The sequence below is a fragment of the Crotalus tigris genome, unplaced genomic scaffold, assembly GCF_016545835.1.
Source record: "Crotalus tigris isolate CLP2741 ecotype Arizona unplaced genomic scaffold, ASM1654583v1 scf7180000017631.5181431, whole genome shotgun sequence".
In the NCBI taxonomy this organism is placed as follows: domain Eukaryota; kingdom Metazoa; phylum Chordata; class Lepidosauria; order Squamata; family Viperidae; genus Crotalus; species Crotalus tigris.
The window spans coordinates 763,861-777,067 of record NW_024096525.1 but is presented as its reverse complement, the minus strand read 5'-3'; the positions used below and the strand labels follow the sequence as shown (position 1 = coordinate 777,067).

The 13,207-nt window shown below is 37.4% G+C and overlaps 1 long non-coding RNA gene across 2 annotated transcripts in view; it reads right to left on the bottom strand.

Moving 5' to 3' along the window:
* Positions 1-13,207, bottom strand: part of LOC120304189 — a 56,544-nt gene that overhangs the window by 39,522 nt on the left and 3,815 nt on the right. For both annotated transcript variants that reach the window (XR_005555658.1, XR_005555657.1), the window contains exon 2: positions 4,418-4,470. This is a non-coding gene — a long non-coding RNA (uncharacterized LOC120304189). The remainder of the gene's footprint in view (positions 1-4,417; positions 4,471-13,207) is intronic.

Sequence of the window (13,207 nt, the reverse complement as noted above, 5' to 3'; positions counted from 1 at the left end):
GAGATTCTCAATCATCCAGATCATGGCTATCCCAAAAGTGCTTTTCAAAAGGTAACTGGACTTTCTGGAACTGAAGAAGCTTCTTGAATGAAAAGAAAAACATTTTCAAGAAAAAAATCATGAAAGTCCAGTTGCCTTTTGAAAAACACCTTTGGGTCAAAAATATATGTATATGACACTGTCCACTGTCAGACTTGGTTTAATGTCCAGGTTCCGATAGACAAGACCAAATAAATCAGAACTCCGAGGCCTGAGATTTCCTCAAAGAACACGTTTATTGATTACATGGTATCAGCATGGTAAAAAGTGAAACCAAGTCTGAAATCCTCTTCAAAGAGAGACAGTATTACAAAGTTGAACTTCCCACTCCATTGCTATGCAATCAGCTATGTTTCCCAATAGAACAGTTTGGCAGGCTTTCTAACCAAATGCTCACACCCCCTATCTAACAGACAGAAATGACCTTGGTTCCTATGGGACAGTAAAAAGTTTAGACTCGTAAAAATCCTCCACACACCCTTCCATTCTTGTGACAACCTAGAACGAGCAAAATGGCTGCAGCCAGGCTCAGTGTAGAGTTGACAAACACAATATCAACATGAAGTATTATAGTGATATAAGACAAAGAACATGAACATGAACTCCAAAGAAGTAGATAAGTTGCCTGTCAATCAGAATTGTCCTGACTCGGTAGAATTTTCAGTTTTTGAATAGATGATGGTTAGAACTTACTGCCTTTCTGTGGCAGTATCAATGCTTTACAATGGCCAACTGGTGAAAATTAGGCAGTCCCCCTCCTTGTTGACCCTTAGGAAGAAAACAAAGCAATTTTGGAAGATATTCTTCCAATTTAATAGCTTAGCCATCTTTATTTTTGTTTTCTCATTTATATTGTTTTTATCTGATGTTACATTTTAATGATACTATGGGTATTTTAAATGTTTGTTATATTTTATACCAATAGAAACCACTAAAAGTCATTGAATTGCAGAGAGATATAAACCAGATGGATGGATGGATGGATGGATGGATGGATGGATGGGAGGGAGGGAGAGAGGGAGGAATAAACACTTTGGTCCGTTTTACTTTCTTTCATATTTACATTTTGTCAACTCTTTATTAGACTCTAATTGGAAACAAGCCAACCCATTCTTAACCCACAATGGTCAACAAGTTGTGTTTAGGGACAATCAAACTTATAGATACTTCAAGCATCAACCTAGCTTTATTACAGACAGATTGGCCAAAGTATTTTCATTTTTGTTGACAAACAAATACGTGAGTACATTATATATTAGGATGCCTTATTTCAGATCAATATTTATCTCAGGCTGTTTTTATATGCTGACTAGCAATGGCTCTCCAAGATCTTGCATAGAAATTCTTCTCTTTGTAACCTCATCCTTTTTATGGACATATCAAAGGTTGATAATATATTATAACTACAAAACCTTGCTTTACCATAAAGCTATGGTTTCTTCAGTAGGAGTGTCATCTGTTTTTCTGCTGGTTACTAATGGTTTATTTCTGATCTGAATAGCATAATATTTTTAGTGTTCTATCATTCCTTCAGAGCAGCCAAATATACGGCCTGAAAAACATGTTTTGTGGCAATTTAAAACAACACATTCCATAAGTTTCCAAACGACTTCAATGAGATAGCCAGCTGCTTGCATCTTAAGTATTTTCCAACCAACCAACCAGTTAATGTTTTCAGGCATTTTAGTTCAAGGCATCAAACCTGCCAAATTTTAAGCAGATTGAAAAAAAATGTATTTATTTTATATCTGTCATTTTCATTGTTTGTACTTATTACTCTTCCTTGTAGCCTTCCTTTGACCTATTCAGATTGTTCCAAGTTTTGATTTTATTTTAATCTCAAAGGAAAATAATTAAAAATAAATCAAGAAAAAATGTATAAATAATGAATGGATTTTCATTAAGAATCCATTTGTCTAAATTCTTTTCTTGCTTTTCTTTCATCAGAATGGATGTACATCCCTCTGGTACATCACAAAATATATTTACATGTTTGGGCACAAAAATGTTTAAGAGCTGTTCTCTTTTATTATGCTAGTAACTGAATAATGCTGAATCTTTTATAGACAAAATTCCTTTGTAGCATGAAGTGTCCTTTCTAATTGTAAATATATTTACTTGTAAAACAACTAAGTACAAAGGTCATTTTTCCTAATTACAAGGTAGGAGGAGTTTTCTGTAGTATTTTTTTTTTAACCAGGACCATTGATTCAGCATATAAATAACGATACTAGATTTTGGATTTTCACATTCCTCTGGTTTAAAATCTTTAAATTGTTCTTTATTTTATCAATCAGGCATAATTTCTTAGTGGATCAAATGAGACAACAGGGTGAAAATTTTGGGGGAAAGAAGTAGCCTAATGCTGAAGGCAAGGAACAAATCCAGGGCCTTATAAAGCCAATTATTTCATTGATAATTTTTATTAAGACTTGAAGAACCTCCATCCTATTTAATTGTTTTCAATTTTCTTTCAGTATTAATAGTCCAAATATACCTTGAGAAAATTTTATCACTTCAAAAGGCATTTTTATTTTTATTTATTTGTTTATTTATTTGTTTATCTATTTATTAAATGTATATGCTACTCTTCTCACTCTGAAAAGTATCTCTGAGACACATTTGTAACTCAAATGATTTTAGCAGACAATCCTCTCTATCCTTTTGCACAGTGTCCAAGATAATCTGCTGAAAACAGTATATCATGAAAATTCATATGCTGCAATTAACTGAGATAATGTATCCCACACAAGGGACTGACTTTTTTAGTTTTATTTAACAAGGACAATACAAGTGTTAGAATATAAAATGTAACATTTGCTGCACATGAATTATTCAGAAGCAGTTATAACTTGTAATAACAATTAAAAATAATTAAAATACGCCCATCAGCTGGAATACATTGAAAAACACTACCTAAAAAAGGAAACAAACCATTATTATCTCAATGAAAAGGCTTTGGGATACAAACTATATACTGTACAGTAATATGCTGGGGGACAGTTCAAGTATTTTGGCCCAGTAAGTGATAGTTTGCCAATTTTCCAAATTGAAGCCTACTCCATTTCTTTAATCAGTTGCTGCATTAAGACGATTCTATTCCCGTGGACTCTTACTTAACACAGGGTGATTCCAGGTCTCTTCTCTATGTTCAGTAATAAGTTTTCATCTTTTTTGAAATGAACAAACTGGAGATGTAAGGGGAAATTTGAACAGTCCTTTAGTCTCCATGGCTAAAAGATATCTTACAGATTCTAACTTTCTTTCTCTTTAATATTAATATTCATTTTGAGCATTAATTAAGCTCTTTTGTTTGATATCATTTCACTGAATAGATTTAATGCCTGTGGCAGTGCCTCATCCAAAATAAATTTTGATCATATCTCACTTTCTCCTAATGATGTCAAAGAAAGACGTATTTTCAATATTAATGGAGATGTGTCAGTGGACTCCTTCACGCAGAAGGCAGTGAGGCAAGATGGTTTGAACTGAAACCTGTTTCCAGACAAGTTTTGAACACAGTATGTGAAATACAGAGCAAGAAAGATGATTAGGCGACTGGAGGCTAAAACATATAAGGAACAGTTGCTGGAATTGGTTATGTCTAGTTTAATGAAGAGAAGGATGAGGGGGGACATGATAGCAGTGTTCCAATATCTCAGGGGTTGCCACAAAGAAGAGGGAGTCAAACTATTCTCCAAAGCACCTGAAGGCAGGACAAGAAGCAATGGATGGAAACTAATCAAAGAGAGAAGCAATTAGAACTAAGGAGAAATTTCCTGACAGTTAGAACAATTAACCAGTGGATTAACCTGCCTCCAAAATCTGTGAATGCTCCAACACTGGAAGTTTTTAAGAAAGGACTGGACAGCCATTTGTCTGAAATGGTATAGGGGTTCCTGCCTTGAGCAGGGGGATGGACTAGATGACCTCCAAAGTCCCTTCCAACTTTATTATTATTATATTTTATTTGCTAAACTTATATATTAGGAAATGTTTGTTATGTTGGGTTGGGAAAGTATTTGCCCACTTTTTTTCTGAATTGAAAATGGGACAACAATTGCCAAGTGAACTTCTGATTAATGCTCATGAATATTTGTGTGTTTGTTTTATCTATTGTTTATTATAGAGCATGGCTGTTTTTAAATATGAGAACCTCTTACATTGAAGCGTATGGTGAATACTTGCCCAAATCTAACATTCCAGAAGTTGAAGTTATTATGGAGTTGGTCTTTTATTCTGCCTGGAAGCACACTTTTTTCTCTTTCTCTGAATAAACACACGGAAAAGATACCAAATGTTGCCAAGAAGCTGTTGATCTTCTACAACACAACAGAGTTTGTGGCATGCTTGAATATTAGCAAAACTATTTTCTTACCTTTTCAGTTTGGCAGCCACCTCCCCCTTCCTAAGATCAGTTCAATATATATCCTGTAAGAGAGAAGTTTGTTTAGAAAATAAGTAATGGATCCCTGATATGACTATCTCCACCTAGATTGCTTGGAGGAGATAGTCATCTCAGGGACTTACATTGTTACAAACAAAGATTAATGTGATTAGTTTGGTTAGGAGATGTAACTCCTGTCACAGCCTTCTGAGATTTTACTCACTGACTGCTAATTTATTAGTACAATAATTCAAGATTTCAGAATTTAAGGTTTTTAGGATCGAGTTGAAATCTTCATTGTGTAGCTTACCAAAACTTTTAATTTGTCTACTATACCCTTGTGTTGATTATTGCAGTCTGATCAAATATAGGCGTCACAGTTCTGTTATTAAAAGCCATTGTTTAGCCACAAGATCTTTTTATATTTCTTGTAAAGTAGATTGTTTTGTCTCTTTTAAAATATTTTACCTAGTTCTTCAGTTTGCTTCTCGGAGAATTGAGTACCCTTGTATGGTACATTATTATAATATGAATCATCATCCCCAAGATATTCCTGGTTTAAGGAAAATGGGAGAAAATGCAAATCATCATTCATTTTGGAGAAAGGTTCTTGCTGCAATATCCTGAATCTATTAGCAGAATTCAAAAACACATGAATCACTTAAGTCATTAGGTTACTCACTTGTTCCTTTGTTAGTGGTGGATCTTCAATTTTTAATTTTTTAGAGTTAATGCAAAGAACCAGTAATGGTCCCATGTTTCTTTTTCTTCCCCATGTTATAAGGCTGTTAGTATGTATTCACATATCAAATACCACAGTATCAGAGAATAATAATAATACTTTTTTTAAAAAAATCCTTCTCTTAAGTAAGAAACATAGCCATGATGAGAGCAATACCCAAACCAATAGAAGAGGAAGAACTGAAAAAGTTACATAGCTGGGAAATAATAATAATAATAATAATAATAATAATAATAATAATAATAATAATAATAATAATAATAATAATAATAATAATGTTGGAAGGGACTTGGAGGTCATCTAGTCCAACCCCCTGTTCAGGCAGGAAACCCTATACCATTTCGGAAAAATGGCTGTCCGGTCTCTTCTTAAAAACTTCCATTGTTGGAGCATACACCGCTTCTGGAGGCAGGTTGTTCCACTGGTTAATTGTTCTAACTGTCAGGAAGTTTCTCCTTAGTTCTAGGTTGCTTCTCTCTTTGGTTAGTTTCCATCCGTTGCTTCTTGTCCTGCCTTCAGATGCTTTGGAGAACAGCTTGACTCCCTCTTCTTTGTGGCAGCCCTTGAGATATTGGAACACTGCTATCATGTCCCCCCTCGTCCTTCTCTTCATTAAACTAGACATACCCAATTCCAGCAACTGTTCCTCATATGTTTTAGCCTCCAGGAACGGAGGCTGAAATGAAATGTCTGCTGAAAACAATTAAGCTTAGAGAACACTAAGGACTCCACTAATATGCAAACCATAATTACAGAGGTAAAATGTCTGGCTGCTGCCATGTTGTAGTGCAAAAAAAAAAAAAAAAAAAAAAAATTTGCAAAGAGCAAACCTCCTTATATTGTTAACTGCAAACCTGATTTGAGCATTTACTTTCAAACCAGAATTAGGCTTTTGCGAAGTTTCTACTCTCACCACCCCAAACATATTTTTCTTTGATTTCTCTTCTGAAAAACTGGCCTTCTTGTAAAGACATTGGACAACTGTAATGAAAGCTTTACGTCTGGCCACTAAAGTGTGCAGAGCAGGTCTGTTCAACATGTGATCTACAGATCCAATTCAACCTTGAAGCATAGGTTGGCCTATTAAGACCACAATGAACTTCCTGCTTTTGCAGCTATTCTAGATAGGTTCCAATACAAGAAAAAGCTTTAAGGTCACCTGATTTTAAATTAATCTCCTGATGTTGTAAGATTTGGGACAAAGGCAGTGTTCTATTGACAATAGAATTTCTGATAAGGAATAAATGGTAATATATGTAAGAGTAAAATTTCAGAATTCAAATTATAAAATCAAAAACATAAATTAAAATTATATGCTGATGACCATTCACATTCACCCAAAGGATTTCTTAGAACTGGCAATGGAACATAGATAATACCATATAATATCAGGATATTGGTTTGACAAGAATAAGCCAGATGATTTATGGAATTTATCTAAAGAGGAAAAACAGCAGTTGAGATAAATAGCAGGGTTTAATATTTGTCTTAAAAGATTGCAGACTTTGCCTAACCAGAAACAATAAAGACTTAAGCAATAATAATCAATTATATATCTGATAAACAAGATAATGCATATTTTAAAATGCAGAAACCTAAATCTATCTAGGCTAGAAGAAAAATTAGCAGGAAAAATCTGTTGTTCGTCCATCGATTTCGATGAAGACCTTGACATCTTCTGGGTTATGGGCCATCAACAATGTGACCGTAGGTGGCTAATAAGACCGATGTTAGCACGGAATGTTCTGCCACATACTGAACAAAGAAATGTAGACACTGTTAATTCAGCATTTGCAGCTCTGGCTTTGCGGAGTGTTCGCTTTTCTTGTGCCAAGATTGTCCTTCTGTGTTCATATGTCTGGCAACCCTGGTACTCCAAGGTGCGCCATGTCGGTCAATCATGCACCAGAAGTTCCCAAGAGATGGTGTTAATATCCAGGGACTTAAGAGAAGCTTTTTACGTGTCTTTGTATCGCTTCTTTTGTCCCCCGTGCAATCGCTTTCCTTGAGACAGCTCACCATAGAAGAGCTGTTTAGGGATGCAATGATCTGGCATCCTTACAACATGGCCTGCCCAGCGCATCTGGGCTTTCATCAACAGAGTGTAAACTGATGATAGGCCTGCTCTGGAGAGGACATCTGTGTCTGGTATCTTATCCTGCCACCGGATCCTCAAAATTCTACGAAGGCAAGTCATGTGGAAGTAGTTCAGTTGCCTAACATGCCTCCTGTACACTGTCCAGGTCTCACTAGCATACAATAGGGTAGTTAGCACTGCTGCCTGGTAAACTTTAAGCTTGGTAGCAAGATTTATTCCACGGCGGTCCCACATGTAAGTCTGCAATCTGCCAAATGCAGAACTTGCTTTGGCAATTCTACAGTTGACCTCGATGTCAATTGTCACTGCACAGGAGAGAGTACTACCAAGATACGTAAATTGGTCCACTGCTTGCAGCTTTTGTCCCTTTACTGTGATGGTAGGCTCTTGATATTGGGCTTTTGGAGCTGGCTGGTACATCATTTCAGTTTTCTTCGTGTTGATGAAGAGGCCAAAGTTGTCACAAGCAGCTGCGAATTTGTCCATGCTGGCTTGCATTTCCTGCTCTGATCCTGCATTGAGGGCACAGTCATCAGCAAAGAGGAGATCTCGTAGCACAGTCTCCTTTACCTTGGTGACAGCCTGAAGTCTTCGCAGGTTGAACAGTTTCCCATCGGTTCTGTATCTCTGTACTGAGCTGTTCTGAAAGGTGTCTGACAGCATGGCTGAGAACATCATGCTGAACAGGGTTGGTGCCAGCATGCAGCCTTGCTTAACGCCATTAGTAACAGGGAAGGCCTCTGAGGCTCCACCATTACTCAGAACACGAGCCGCCATGCCATCATGGAACTGTCGTACCATCAGAATAAACCTGTCAGGGCACCCAAACTTCGACATAATGCGCCACAGTCCTTCATGACTAACTGTGTCAAAAGCCTTGGTGAGATCCACGAAGGTGGTGTATAGTTCACGATTCTGCTCCTAACATTTCTCCTGGAGCTGTCGAGCTGCAAATATGTACACTGTGCATATTTGCTCTTTGCGGAAACCACACTGTGTCTCAGGTAGTATACCCTGTTCCAGATGGTCAATCAAGCAATTTAGCAACACTCGTGCAAAGATCTTGCCTGCAACAGAGAGAAGTGATATTCCTCTATAATTATTGCAGACTTGTCGATTTCCTTTCCTCTTGTAGAGGTGCACAATGGACGCGTCTTTCAGTTGCTGAGGAATGGAACCTTGTTTCCAGAAAGATCGAAACAACTGGGTAAGTTTTTCAACAAGCACAGCACCGCCAGCCTTATAGACTTCCGCTGGGATTGCGTCAGATCCTGGTGCCTTACCACTGGAACATTGATTGATGGCCTGTGAGGTTTCAGCCTCTGATGGTAGGGCATCAAGGCTATAGTTCATATCTACCTGGGGTATCCTGTCAATCGCCTCATTATTGATGGTGGATGGGTGATTCAGCACAGAGTGGAAATGCTCGGCCCAGCGCTGTAAAATCAGGGTCTTCTCAGTGATAAGAGTTGCACCACTCGAATCCAGTAAAGGAGAGATTCCTAAGGGCTGAGGTCCATACAGGGATCTAAGGGCTTCATAGAATCGTTTGGCATCGTTTCTATCAGCAAACTTCTGGATTTCATCTGCTTTGGCACTCAGCCAGGAGTCCTGCATCTTGCGGAGCTTGCTCTGTACAATCCTGCGAGTGTTTATAAAAGCATTTTTCTTTGCAGTTGACAACGGGTCGTTCTGATGAGTGTGGTAAAGATGGTGTTTTTCGGCAAGCAAGGCCTTAATCTCTTCATCATTTTCATCAAACCAGTCCTGCTGCTTCCTATATGAGGGTCCAAGAACCTTAAGTGTAGAAGAGTGCAAGATGTCCCGGAAACATTCCCAGTCCTTCTCAGCATTTTCCTGTATTTGCAGCTCCAGGAGTTGATTGTCAAGGTCTTTTACTAATGAAGCTACTATGTCGGGGTTTTCCAGTGTACTGACATTGATCTTTTTCATCACAACTCTGTTTCCCTGTGGATGATTCTTTGGCTTGATGTGAATATTTAACTTGGAAATGATGAGTCTATGGTCAGTCCAGCAGTCAGCACTCGGCATAGCTTTAGTTACTCTTACATCTTGCATGTCTTTTCTCCACACAATATCAATGAGATGCCAGTGTCTGGAGCGTGGATGCATCCAGGACGTCTTTTTACGAGTGGGTAGGCGAAAGATGGTATTAGTAATGACCAGATCATGAGCAGCACATGTCTTCAATAGCAACAGGCCATTGCTATTACATGTGCCAATTCCATTTTTACCAATAACGCCATCCCAGGTAGAGTGATTGGACCCCACTCTTGCGTTGAAATCACCAAATAAAATCAGCCTATCGGTGCACTTCATGGATGAAAGTAGGGCATCAAGATCTTCATAAAACTTGTCCTTTACTTCATCTGGATTTGTCATTGTGGGTGCGTAGGCACTGATCAGTGTGGCTTGTTTTCCACTTAGTAATGGGAGATGCAGTGTCATGAGTCGATCATTCACACCCTTAGGAAGACTGGCAAGTTGGCGAACAAGATGGTTCTTAACTGCTAAGCCAACTCCAGACTCACGACATTGGTCACTGCTACGTCCACACCAAAAGAATGTGTAGCCGCCTCCTGTTTCTGTGAGCTGACCTTCATTGGCTAGACGAGTTTCACACAGGGCCGCAATGTCAATGTTAAATCTTGCAAGCTCTCTGGCTACCAGAGCTGTTCTTCTTTCTGGACGATCTGCTAATGGATTGTCTTGAAGCGTACATACATTCCATGTACCAATAATAAGTGGTAACACCTTGTGTTTCATCTTAAATTTTGTATTTCGACTGCATGAGATGGGATTCCCTCCAACCGGGGTGGGCTGGACAGGGTTTGAAAGAAGCAACAATATTTAGGGCACATTTTCTAGCCCCTTCCTCATACTACGGAGGTGAGCAGTGTGATCCTAAAGAGGGCTGCTCAGTCGCTCAGATAGACGCCAAATCCAGCTGTTGCTTCATCAGCAAGAAGTGACCATTAGACCTGAGCCGCCTGTGTGCAGGTCCACATCCACAGCTCCCAGTGATTCCACACCTGCTGCTTCTTCGCTCGCCTATCACCACAGGACTTTGAGATTTATCAGAGTTAGGGAAAGTCAAGATGTCAAGACTTGCGCGTGGATTGGATTTAAGTGAGGGAGAGGCGCGCATAGTCAGCCTCACTCTCTCTTCCCAGATTTCATCTTATTCCAATGGCAGGACAAAAGTCGAGACAATTGGAGATGAGCTGGGTGCAGTGGTTGACCAGGGCATCTTTCGTGTCTTGCCGTGCTCTCAGCATATCACGTCGCTTGCAGAAACTGCCTTCATGACCGTTGGTTCTATTTTAATAGATCTCATCTGCTCACTCCACCAGAGTCTGTCTTCATATGCTTGGGATAGACAAATCCCTTGCTCACCGAATGTCGAAGACACAACGGCTACTCTCAACCTGGTTTGGCCAGCCTGTCGAAGCTGTTGTTGATGAATAATTCATCAAGGACTTTTTTTTAATTTCAGATGATTCCCAATAAAAATTGAAGAAAAAATGTTGAATAAATGGCAAAAAAATATCTCAGAAGGCCTACATAAATATCTCTGGCATGATACAAATAGAAGTGTTCAGTGCATAAGAGACCAATTATAAATGGCTTATTAAAAGTATACAATAAATATAAAGGAATATCTGCAAGTTTAGGGTCTCTTTCTTCAATACTGAACTTTTTTTCATGAAGGCAAATCTTTGATCTGTGCAGAAATATTACTTTAGTAGATTGCAAGATTTAACCTTTAATAAAAAGATGTAATCTTTTGAGACTGCCTCATTAGAACAGTCACAAACCATTCATTATCTTCAAAAATGATGGTGGAGTTACAAAAGCAAAGTAGGATACTTAAAGTGTTTTGACTAAATTTGAAATGCTTATAGCATAAAATTCACATTTGTACTGGCTTATATACATCTACCTACTGAAATGATTCAGAGGCTGTACAGGTCAAATATTGAATGATTAAATTAATGCAGAATTAACAAAACAGTTGATATACAACAATACGAATGTCAATAGAACAGGGAGATATTAAATTCAGGGTGAATATTATACTCTGAATAATTATATATGTTCCAAAAAAGAGGGGGATATCTCAAGTTGGATTATTCTTTTATATCTACCGGTAGTAGCAATGTCACAAAGCTCAGCAATTCTGGAAGATGCTTCATTATGGGATGAAAAAAACAAAATGATTTCACCTTCTTGCATTTTATATTTCCAGAAAGTATACTGAGTTGGCTTTATACATGATAACAGTTGCTAGAATAGGCTACATCTCTCACTGGGATTTACAATCAATTCCTTGGTTAGAAGGCTGGCAGATTACATCTTGAGAGTATGCATCAATGTCAAAAACTTAATTTGGAACCCATTAATGGTCTATAATTTTATGCACAGACTCCTGTCATATCTGAAATTTGGATTTCTTTTAACACAAAATTTAAAACATTACATTCTGATCGGTTATAAAGGCCCTACTTCATATTAGAAATTCCTGTCAATTTTTATTATTTTCTTATTAATATGACTGACAACTCTTATCAGCTGTTTCCAACAATTTCTGATTTGATTCCAATCTTAATTCTTAAAGCGTTAAAGTAATATGAACGGCAACATGGTGAAGTAGTTAAAGTGCTGGGCTAGGAGCAGAGAGGCCCAAGTACTAATCTTCCCTTAGGCACTGAAGCCAATCAGGTGACTTTGGGCCAGCCACTCTCTCTCTCTGTATGTCAAGCTTTGCAACAGGCCACCTAACAAACAGAATCCCTTACACATCCTATACTCATAGCTGTGCTGTTTGAACTAGGTAAATGGAGTGAAAAAACAAGGAGGTTGTGTAACAAACACTAAGAGGAACAAAGTGCTAAAGTGACACAAATTTTCTTGTAGGTTTCCAATTAAAGATTACAGCGCTTACAAGAATAATGGTGGAATATGTAACTTTTTCCTATCAAGATATTATAATTTTTAAAAGAACTCTTTAATGCATTAGTTTTCATCTCTGTCTCTCTTTTACAATAAAGACTTTAACAAATGTCTCACAAAATATCATGAAGATAACGTATGAGTTTCTTTTGCCTATTATTCTGTCTGGAAGCATAAGTCAACTTGTCAGCTCCGGAACCTGTACCAATCCACCTCTCATTTTTCAGAATCCTTTCTGAAAAGAAATTGCTAAACCATTGTATTTTTTTGCAACTTGAATAGAGTTGCAAAAGTGATGAAGTGTTTTAGGTATGGTCCTGCATATTTTAAGAAATACTCTTCTTAAAAAGTTTATTTATTTTCAAATTTAATTGTCATTGTTTTGGGAACTGCAGACCTTTTTTAATTTTTCCAATTACTTTTATTTCTGTTACCCTTTTTCTAAGCAAAAAAACATCCTACAGGCATAAAAGTTATGAGAGATATTTTGCTTTGCAAATTTGGTATCAGTATTCTGAAAGTAACAATATGTGCCAAAACTGGAATTAAGTGAATATGCTCACACACACTTAGGGAAGCCATCATTCATCCCTATTAACCTATAATTATGAAAAGGATCACAACCAGTAATTAAAATGTCTCTTTTTAAATTGCTTCTGACTAGATTTTGCATTACCATGATGTAATATTGGATAGTTAGGTTTCTATTCTTTCTCTAAAGCACTCAGTGCAATTGCCTCACTTAATATTTACAATATAGCCTTCGCTGTATAGAAGGATAAAAGTATTGTTCAAATATTGTTTTTTTGTGATTAGTTCCTTCCATAATATTCAAATGACTTTACTTCCTATTTCTGAAGAAAAAGTGCCATAAGCCTTCCAAAGGGTTACTCACATCTGATGGAAAAATGTATAAACATTTTTATCATTGCAGTTATAATGTTGTGAACACCAAGAATACATATAG